We start from the raw sequence: 11181 nt of genomic DNA, 5'->3' as shown, positions 1-11181 counted from the left end.
AGGATGTGGGGCCCAGGGTGTTTGGGAAGGATGTGGGGCCCAGGGTGTTTGGGGAGCAACAGGCGTTGCCAGGGGTGACGCGGTCCCCTCCCGTGGTCCCCTCCCGGGGCCGGGAGCGTTGCCGGGCGACACGGGAGCGTTTCCCAAACCAAACATCCCCATCCCGCTCCGCCGCCAGCGCTCACTAAATATGTCAGCGGGTATTTGGAGCGCCCGGGAGGAAGGACAAATAACGCCTTTGCCATGGGAACCGCGAGGGGGGGCCGCGGGCGCCGCCGCTTTGTTTTGGGCTTATTTTATTTTATTTAATTGTTATTTCAGAATAAACGGATTAACAGGCTGGAGAGGGTTCTTCAAAGCAGATGCCCAGGAAAGAAATCTGTTTATTTTTTTTAAATAGTATTACTCTTTTTAAAAAAAATTATGTTTTTATTTAACATAATATTTAACATTTCTTTATTTTGTTTTCAATCATTACTTTTTTAATTTAACATAAGGTATAGCATTTATTTTTGCTTTAAATTATTATGTTTTTGTTTAACATAATATATAACATTTTAAAGAAATTATTATGTTTCTTATTTAATGTAACATATAACTTTTAAAATTATTATGGTTTTTATTTAACATAATATATAGCATTTATTTTTGTTTTCACTTATGTTTTTATTTAACATAATATTTAACATTTACTTTTGTTTTAAATTATTCTGGTTTTATTTAACATAATATTTAACATTTATGTATTTATTCTTTAAATTATTCTGGTTTTATTTAGCACAATATATAACATTTATTTATTTATGGTTTAAATTATTATGGTTTTTATTTTACTTCTAAATTTTTTTTTAATTATTTTTGTTTTTTAAAATAGTATTAATATTATTTGGGAGTCAGTAGTAACTCCTCACCGTGCAGAGTCCTGTGGCCCTAAACACCAGAGGCACCCCCAAACACACAAAGTCACTCAGCAAGTTCTCTCAACTTCCTTCTTTTTTTTCCCCATCTATTTGTAGATCCCTACAAGTTTTCCAGCAGAATTTAGATCCCTTTAAAGCAGGATTTAGCTCACTTAAAACAGGTTTGCTCTTCTTGGTGGTGTCTCTGAGTCCAGGGAAAGTCAGCTTGGATGGGAAATGAGCTTTTGGGAGACCGTGTGTGTGGTTTTGGAGCATTGTCTGATTTGACGGAGAGAAGGAATTAATCAAAAAGATGTTTTCTTCTGGTTCCACAAACATGGGAAGTTAATTTAAATTCTCTACATTAAAATTTGTGGCAATTAATCATAAGCAAAAATATACAAACACCCAGAGGATTTTAAGGCAGAGCTTAAAGAATAGAGAGAGGCTTTTGTTGGATGGTGGAAACATCATTGTCCTGGGTACAGTGGGAAGATCTGAAACATAAAAGCTCTGCTGTGCTTGCTGATCATCACTGAGGCCACATCAGGTTCCCAGATTCAATAGGAGCAGATTTGGGGCAGAATTTGTCCCTCCAACTTTTAAATCTAAGCTTAGGCAGTGGCATCACATCACCTTGGCAGTGATTAATGCTAAAGCTTCTCACTGAAGTGGCTGATTTCCAGCTGTAGCTGCTTTCAGTGTTTCCTTTGGGGTTTCTCCAGGTGTTTTTCTCCTGATTGCAGAATCACTAAGGCTGGGAAAGACCCCCAGGATCGTCATTCCTTTGATAGAATGCACAGTCCTCCAGGGCACAGCACAAAACTGGAGTGAGGCTTCACTTCCCTGAGGTAAATCTCATAAAAAGCAGAAATCGCTCATCCACTGGATGAAAAATAAAAGTCATAGCCTTGAATACTTTTTAAGTAAGCTCTTTCAAAATTTTTGGATTTTTTTTAAACTATTGCTGACCCAGCCCCCAAAGTACTCCTTGGCCTTTTAGGATTTGACTGCGTTTATCTCCCTCTGAGGGGACTTTCCTGCATGAGAACAGCAAGCACAGGAATATTTTTAAGGAGGTAAATGATCTTTTTCCTGAGATGTTCAGAGCAGCCACTTATGCAAGACAGGCTGGCACAGCTTGGCAACTTAAAAAGACAACTGAAATTAAAAAGTCAGAACTTGAAGAATCTCCCCAGCAAAGGGATAACACCCCCCCCTTCAGCTGAGGTGACCTTGTAGCATTTACACTCAATGCATGGAAAAGCCAACTCAAACCAACCTCATTCAACCCTTGGCCATCCCACCCATGGCCTTGAGGCAAAATTCAGCATTGAAGCCTCCAAACTGTGTGAAATATGGTTAAAAGATGCTCTAACATGGCAATATTTAGCTAAGTAAAGGACTTTAGAGGAGAATTCTGGCCATGAAGCAGAAGCAGCAGAAGCAGCAGAGATGAACGTGACCAACCTCTTGATACCTCTGGTCTCACTCAAACACCAGCCTGTAAAACAAGCCAAAACTCCCTGTCTAGACTCCCTTGCTCCTTCCACCAAGATTCCTACAGGGATATCTTTGCTGGCACTGACCCAAGACCCATCAACTCCTTTCTGAGTGTAAAAGAGACCAGCTGCCCTCAAAGACCCACTACACTATTCCTTCTTAGGATGGGCAAATGAAGTCCAAGATTCTTCTCTCTTCATTCCCTTCTGCTAAGTGTCCTTCTTCCTGCTTTAATATGCTAATACCCTTCACTGGAATGAGGAAAACACATTAAAATTGAGAGCTCACACCTCTCAAGTGTGGATGCTGGTGGGGGTTTTAAGATTCCAGTTGCTGGAGTCCTATAACTCCCACAAGTTACTTACACAAGTAACTCCCACAAGTAAAAGGGTTTCAAGCTTTCCAACTTTTACTGAAAAAAAAGTAAAAAGAAGAAGCCAGTATCAGAAAATCACCATTTAAACTGTCAGCCTTCCTTATTTTTATCTCCTAGTGGGTTTTAACCCGACCTTATACTTTGGGGAATTTCTAGTCCTGTGAGGGAGGGAGTTTATTTGCAATCATATAGCAGCCCAAATCCCTTTTTATCTTTTTTTTCCCCAAAAGTTTCTTTCTACTTTTGCTTTCCAGAAGATAAAATGAACTTCTTGCAAGAACCAGAGCAATGTAAGGAGTGTTAAGTGTGACTGCAGGAGCTATTTCAGGTCTATACAGCATTTACTGCCTGTGCTAAGCATATATTGAAGAGGCCATGAAATGCTAATGATCTCCAGACTGCCAGAGATAGAGTCCTAAATAGAAGGAAAAACTTTCTTTGAGAGATTTTTTTTTTTGCCTATTCCATCTCCAGAAACCACACAAAACTTTAACACCTCCCTTTGGCTGAAGCTTTCCAAGTTACACTTTGAAAAACCGAAAAGGAAAAACAGATGGGGGTGGGGGAGTGGATAAAGATGATCCACAGAGCTAAAATATCCATTAGTGGTAAATTCCACCACCTCCTCCCCCTCCCAAAAAAAAAAAAAGGACTGCATGGGTCAGATTCCACCCGCAGACCAAGGAACCAGCTCCAACCACATTCACTTAGACCTTTTTATTCTCTTGCTTGTCTAAGTGGCTGCTAGGCAACCCCAGCAGCATCCTGCTCATATGCATTAAGTATTAACTATTATTTCATTCCTTCCCCCCTTCCTACAAAAAGGCAGCAACCTCAATTCATAGCAGATCATTCTTTTCCCAAAAGGGAATGCTGGCTAAAGTAAGCTGGGAACACTCAAAGCCGTGTAAGGAAGGGGTAGATATTCCCAGTTTAGCTCCAGGATGGGATGCTCAGGGTTTCCAGCACCCAGCATTAGCCATCTACCCCAAGGGCCCTCATTAGGGGATGAAAACTCATTTTTGGTACTCCAGGAGATGCAGCTGCTCCGAGTCAAGCTCTGGAGGGAATTACCTCAGTGCTTTTAGGAGCCTAAAATCCTGGTTTAAGTTTGGTGCTGCTCCTGCTGCATCCAGCCCTTGTGTCCCTTAGGAGGTGGTAATTCTCCTGTGGGAATAAGCCCTGATTTTGCAGAAACAGACAGCAGGAAGAATGTTGATGCCCTGCCCAAGGGCAAATGAGAGCCAGTTCTGTGAGCACCATCCCCATCCCTGCCAAAGGCAGCTCTTCCAGCCATTCCAGGAGCCAGTTTGCCTGAAGAAATAAAATTCAAAATTGGGACAGGACAAAAGCAAGCAGAGGTTGATGGTGTTTAGAAATGACCAGAATACTTCAGCTCAGCAAAGAAGTCCAGTGACATGTTGAGTTCCCCACAGCCTGGTCCCAAACTTGTCCAGAACAACCCTTTACAACAGAGGAGGAAGGTGATGATCAGGACAGCAAGGCCTCAGGACAACGAATTTTCCACCTGCAGGAAGATCCAAAGGCAGGAGAGGAAGGGACCCCCTGCCCTGGGAGGGAGCTGCTGACAGGCTGAGCCCAGCGCTCCTCCAGCCCGGTGACATTTCTGAGTAATTACAAACCCTTACGATCCATTATAATGTTAATTTACTGGCTTGTTGTTGTGGAGAAGTGTGATTAGATGTTGTGTAGCTACGATGCAGAATGGAAGGAATGCTAAGAATGCCTCCACTGAAAACTGAGCAACAGCGGGAAGAGCAGGAGCTGGAGCAGAGAGCAGCATCCCCACAGGCACCTCTGGAGCCTGGGAAGGAGCCCAGGTACAGAAGGAAGCTCCAGAGAAGCTGCCAAGCAAGAACAATGTTCACAGAATCCCAGAACCTCAAAGCTCATCCAGTCCCACCCCCTGCCATGGGCAGGGACACCTTCCACCAGCCCAGGTTGCTCCAAGCCCCGTCCAACCTGGCCTTGGACACTTCCAGGGATGGGGCAGCCACAGCTGCTCTGGGCAACCTGTGCCAGGGCCTCCCCACCCTCATGATAAAGAATTTTTTCCTAATATCCCATCTAAACCTCCCCTCCTTCAGCTTAAGCTGTTCAGCCCAGACACAGCAGCACTGAGGGACACGATGCTTTGTGTGGTATCTTTCCACACACTCCATCTGTGAGGGACCAGGGACAGGAGGGTACCACCTGTATCACACCTCACTTTGCCATCTCCCAAACAAAGAAATGAGTATTTGCCTCAACCAAGGGCATCCTATTGATTTACATCATCACCTCAATTCAAGATTTCAGGTTAAATGTTTTCTCTAATACAGGTCAGCCAGAAAACATTTGTTTTTCAAATTATGAGCCATTTCCTGGGTTGGGGCTCCGCTCATAACCAACATCAGTGGGCTACTGCTGAGGATGACAAAACCTTTTAAAATTGAAACAAATCTCTTTATACACAATATCTGCCCATTTCACAATGAAGAGAAGCAAAAATTATAATTCTTTTTGTTTGATTTTTTCCCCCAACACTAATGCCACAGCACATTTGGAACCAGAATCAGCTGTAATTTCATTTCTAAAACCTACCTATTAAAAGGGCTGCCAGATTTGATATAAACCTTCCTCCAGAAAACAAATTGATTAAATGCAAACTGGTCTGGAGTCCCCAAAGCATTATAACAACAAACTTCACGCAGCAATTTTGTATTTTGCAGGTGGAAATACAGTGGAACATTCATTTGCAGCCTAACATAGGGACCTAGTTACTCTGCAAAGTAATATTTTTAAGCTATGAATAGTCCCTAAATTATTCAGAGATGGAAAAAACAAATCCATCTCCTCTAGAAAGGAAAGCCATCAGCTGTTGAGAACAGAGAACTCTCCTCCTAAGGCCAAATAATCAGCAATGCAAATACCAGCGGAGAAGTGCAGTGACATTAGCAGAGAGAAAGGTTTTCTAGGAACACTCTTGCAGTGACAAAGAGCAGCAGAGCAGGTTTTATATCACAGGATCATTTAGGTTGGAAAACACCTTCAGGATCATCAAGTCCTACGCGTGACCAAACACCACGTTGTCCCCCAGCCCAGAGCACTGAGTGCCACGTTCCTTGGACACCTCCAGGGATGGGGACTCCACCACCTCCCTGGGCATCCCTTTCCAAGGCCTGAGCACCCTTTCCATGAGGAAATTCCTCCTGATGTCCCACCTGAAATGATACAGCTATAAAGAAGCAGAAAAGGCAGAGTGAGGAGCAATCATCACCTTCTGACCTGAGTTTCTGACTGTCCTGACACAGTGAGTGACCTCAGGGCTCAGCTTAGGCTTGTTTTCATGGATAATTCAAATAGCAGCCACTTGTCACACTTGTTAGCTCAGGGACAGTTTAAATGGGGAAAGACCCCTCAGATGAGGCAGAGAGGTCTCTCCTGTGCCACTCCATCACCCCAAATGTACACACACAGTGCCCTTGTGTTCATGTCACCACGACAACCTGCCCACTGTTCATCCCTTTCACTAAGATCTTAATTCTCAGACCTTAATTCACAGATCTTAATTCTCAGACCACATGAATGAGATGGCAGCGACAGGGGAGGAATCAGGGCTCTCCTGCCGGGTTCCTGGAGGACAATGGAACTCCCTCAGCCACCCAGATGTTTGCAAATTCCCCAAAAGAGCCTAATTACCAGCGCAAGGATTAACTAAACTTGTTGCTGTTATGAGCAAGGTCAGCCTCCCTCACAGTCACACCAAAGACTTTTGTATCAAAGCTGCAAAAACCAGGAGCAGATCTTTTCTTTGTGGACACCAAAGGAGGCAGGAAGATGATATACAAAATTTAACTCCTGGATACCTGTGTCTCTAAGAGCACCAGCTGAATATTCCTGGTTTTAAGCATCCTCCAGACTTCCCTGAAGCATCGACCCACTGTGGATTTTGCAAAAAGCACAGTGCAAGAAACACTGAACCATCAGCAGCAACTTTTCCCCTTATTCTTCTGCAAAGAACAATGCAGATGCATCGCTGTGTGAAGCACAGGGAGATCAGTCAGAGGCACTGAGAGCCAAGACCCTGCTCTGTGTGGGCTGGGAAGCTTTCCATGGATTTTTTCCATAAGACAGATTGCAGGGGTGGCTTGATCCACTCACCTCAAAATGATTTTCCTGAGCTGTGCAGCTTCAAAAGGATCAGAGGCATCATCCAGCATTTAGATTTTTCGCTGTTACTGGGGATTCATCCCTTTTTTCCTTTTAAAATGATGAATTGTTTAGTTATTGACCCATTATTGCTCTCTTTTTATTTTCCTTTCTGACTGAACTGCATAAACCTGTATTTTAAAAGACACTAACATTCCACAGGGTAAGTCCTTCATTTGGAGCATTCTTCCCAAATAGACAAAAAAGGAAAAAAAACATTTATGAAGAGGAAGGAGGACAGGTCCCAGAGCATGAAACCACTTTATCCTGTTATTGAGGAATTGGGACTGGGGTTTCCACAACATCCACATTTGACCCTTCCCCACTCCCTGCCTCATTCCCTGGGCCATGAGCTGTGGGTATTTATGAGCAAACGTGCTTCAACAACCCAGAGCATTTTAGAAAAAGCTTCCAATGGCTCTGGAGAGCCTCAGAGCAGCAGGTAGCCAGGAAAGACCAGTGCACTGCCAATTTGAAAAGCAGAATGATTTGTTCTCTTAAGAAACTTAACCTTTTCAGCGGCTCCTTTATTCACTGAGAAGGGATTTGGGTGGGGAATAGAGGGAAGAGTCTCTCTGGTGCAGCCAAATGGAATTCCAAATACAGTTAGTTCAGGCAGGGAGCTGAGGGGAAGATGTCAAAATATGTTTTCCATTAATGTAACAGCAGAAACACGACTGGTTTTAAATACTATATACAAACAATTACTGCTTTGCTCACAGAACCTGTGCCAATGAGAGTGATTTTATCACCATAGTTAGTTTAAACCAACAGCAACAGAGTTGTAAGTCAGCAATATGGTATTTTATTCTTAAATATTTGCCTGGGATGCTACTTGACATCAGAATTCAGTCAAAATAAACTTTAGCAAATGATATGTTAAATGATCCCATCTGCCTGTTTCAAAGGCAAAAAAAAGAGTAGGTTTTGTTAATTCTGAATTTCCAATTTCCACAAGAAAAGGGACATTTTCTGTTCTTATTTAGCACGTGGTCCATGAGAAGTGAATGGGTTTAGCTCAGGGGTAGAGGGCAGAGGAGTCCAGCAATCAAGACATTAAGAGCAGATTTTAAAAATTAATAGGACACTAATTTTTTTAGTGAAGAAGTTTAACTTCCTGCAGAGGGAGGGAGAAAAAGGGAACACCATCACCTTCCCTGCAGCTGCACTCCAGGGGCAGCAGCGGCAATAATGCTCATGGCTCAGCACTCCCAGCACAGGGGGGGTGTCTCTCACGGTCATTATGAACCAGAAGTCACTTAACTCTCCCTCCAACGCAGGTACAGAGGGTGCTCTGAGTGACAGAACTCAAGGAATGGACTCAAAGGGGCACCGGGAGCAGTTTATAGGGAGTTCCCAAGAGATACTGTTGTCTCTAGGAAAGTGTTTGTAACCACTGTGACAGGAGAGGGGAGGGAGAGGGAAAGGAAAAGGGAAAGAGAGGGAGAAGGAGAAGGGGAAAAAGGAAAGGGAAAAAGAAAGGAGAAAGAGGGAAACGGAGGGGAGGGGAATGGAGGCCTGGGGAACGGAAGAGAGGAGAGGAGAGGAGAGGAGAGGAGAGGAGAGGAGAGGAGAGGAGAGGAGAGGAGAGGAGAGGAGAGGAGAGGAGAGGGAAGAGGAGAAGGGAGAGGGAAAAGGAGAAGGGAGAGGGAAAAGGAGAAGGGAGAGGGAAAAGGAGAAGGGAGAGGGAAAAGGAGAAGGGAGAGGGAAAAGGAGAAGGGAGAGGGAAAAGGAGAAGGGAGAGGGAAAAGGAGATGGGAGAGGAGAGGGAAAAGGAGAAAGGAGAGGAGAGGGAAAAGGAGAAAGGAGAGGAGAGGGAAAAGGAGAAGGGAGAGAAGGAGAAGATATTTTGAAAGCTAATGTTTGCAGCCTTGCTCTGCAGTTCCATGAGCACCTGCACACGTGTGTCCAAGGGACAAAGTTGTTTGTGCTTCTGCAGTGGGAAAACAGCCCCTGTTGTCATAAACTCAGGGAATGCATCCCTAGAGCTGAGTTTTCCTCCCCACCAGGTTTGCAGCACTAAATCCTCCCAGGAATAACACAGTCAACTGAGATTTCTGGGGGGTGGAGAAGAGGGCAGGACTTTAAAATTTAAATCCTGTGTTATAACATTCTTGGACCATATTCCTCCCCACCTCCTCTAACCAACCAGCACATGCTCCTGATGATTTGGGGGAAAATCATCCTTCCAGGGAACAGGCAGGAGCTCAACTCTTATATTAGCTTTCTGATGCAGGAAAATTAGTAAAACTTTGATACACTTGAGAGAGGAAAAGGTATAAAAATTATTGCAGAGTGGCCACAGGGTTGTTAATTCTCACCAATTCACTCTGGTGACGGTTATAAAGCAGAAGTGTAAAGCAGGAATTCATCCACAGACAATTTACTTTCCCCCAGCAGAATACTGCATAATGTTCTGGCTAATCCCATAATTCAACCCTCATATATGAAGAAAACACTCAGAGATCAGGAGATGTATTCAAAATGTTCCTGAGGAACACTTCATTGCCCAACATCATGATATAAATTCAACTAAGTAGCTGCCAAAAGGAAAGTTAGCACAAAAATTCCTTAATGATTGACTAAGAAGAGACTCATCACCCAAGTATTAAGTAATTCTTAGGGGAAAGTGAATAAGAATTGCAATGTGTGATGTATTAATTTAGTTATTTGGTGGCATTGAAGAAAAGAGCTTGAGTTTTAAGGACAGGAGGTTAGAATACAGCTGGAGAAATTTAATCCACGATATAAATTGACTATTTAAATGTGCAAAGAGGAAACTATCCTGTGTTTCACCGGGTCCTGCAAAAAGAGCAACATGGAACAACACAGTTTTGCTCACTTAGAGTTCATTTTTTGTTCCAAAATTCCCTTTTTTAGAGCACTCTGTGTGTTCCTTTGGATTGTAAAACAACCTGAAGAATGACACCGGAGTCACTTCAGCAAGAAATCCCCCAACCACTCTTTCCCCCAAATTTCTCTAACTAAACCATTTCTCCAGGGGTTTTTTGGTTGTTTTCTCTCTCTGAATTTTTTCAGGACCAAGACACAGCTCTGAGCTTTGCCTCTGCATCTCCACCAACCCTGTGCAGAAGGGAGAGCAAACTGGGGGAGGAAAATCCTCCTTTTCCTAGAGGAGAAAGAAGCCAGAAGTCCCTCCCAACCCAAACCATTCTGGGATTCTCCAAGTGCCTTTGAACAAAGTATTCCAGGAGGGCAATAATGACACCATCTCCCAGAAATGTGTGTTGTTTTGATCAGTGAGTAAAACAATCACCTGATGTTTTCAAAGCACTTCACAAACATTAATCCTTACAAGTTTGCCCAGCTCAACTTTCTGGCTCCTGGAAAAAAAGGCAGGTATTGAATTATTTCCTAATGGAAAATGGAAATGAAAGCATAGAGCAAATAAAGCAAGGTTTCCCAAACGGTCTCTGAAGTGCCAATGGATGTGGATTCTGGATTAGAAAAAGATGGGAATTGCTAAATCAGAGATTAATTTATGCCTCAGATCACAGTCCCAAGTGTGGGGTGCTCACACAGGGGTGGCACAGAAACCCCAATGAGGATGAGTCCAGAGGCAAGGGGGTGCATCAGAAATGCGGAATAAACACCCCTGGAACTACATTTAACCAAAATATCCTCTTGGAACTGCACTCTCTGCTATTGTGTATATATATGTATGTATACAGATATATTTTTATATATATGTGTGTGTATAAATATATAGAAAATAAAAATATTCCACATACACAGATATAGCTGTAGCCCCAGGGGCTGCAAACCCAGAGGTTTTCTTGTCTCAGACACACCCTCAGACGTTTTGATATGAAAACGTCTCTTTTCAGTCCCCATCAAGGAAGTGGTGATTTTACACAGCCTGTGTGGTACCTGTGGAGCTACAGAGAAGGCACATTTCCCTGGGGGACACCAGTCAGGGACTTCAGAACTCTCCTGAGCATCACAAGAAGGTGGATCATGGTTTTATGACAAGTTGCATCCATGAAAAAGGTGTGGAAAAGGACAAACTGGTCCACAGTTTGTATTTAGGAGAGACTTATCCTGCAATCCACTGCCTGGCTCTGCTGGAATCAAAGAATCAGAAGGATTTGGGTTGGAAGGGACCTTAAAGCCCACCCAGTCTCACCCCCTGCCATGGGCAGGGACACCTTCCACTAGCCCAGGTTGCTC

General features: G+C 43.5%; 1 protein-coding gene across 6 annotated transcripts in view; it reads right to left on the bottom strand.

Moving 5' to 3' along the window:
• Positions 1–11181, bottom strand: part of RFX2 (regulatory factor X2) — a 64766-nt gene that overhangs the window by 43752 nt on the left and 9833 nt on the right. Inside the window, exon 1 of one of the 6 annotated variants that reach the window (XM_027701605.1) lies at positions 2768–2790. The exons of the other annotated variants lie outside the window; for them this stretch is intronic. The gene's annotated coding sequence lies outside the window, so the exon portion shown is untranslated. Of the gene's footprint in view, positions 1–2767; positions 2791–11181 lie in introns of those variants that run through there. 6 annotated transcript variants of the gene reach the window in all.

The sequence above is a fragment of the Neopelma chrysocephalum genome, unplaced genomic scaffold, assembly GCF_003984885.1.
Source record: "Neopelma chrysocephalum unplaced genomic scaffold, ASM398488v2 Primary Assembly neopelma1_164, whole genome shotgun sequence".
Taxonomy (NCBI): domain Eukaryota; kingdom Metazoa; phylum Chordata; class Aves; order Passeriformes; family Pipridae; genus Neopelma; species Neopelma chrysocephalum.
This window is presented reverse-complemented; position numbering and strand designations above follow the sequence as displayed.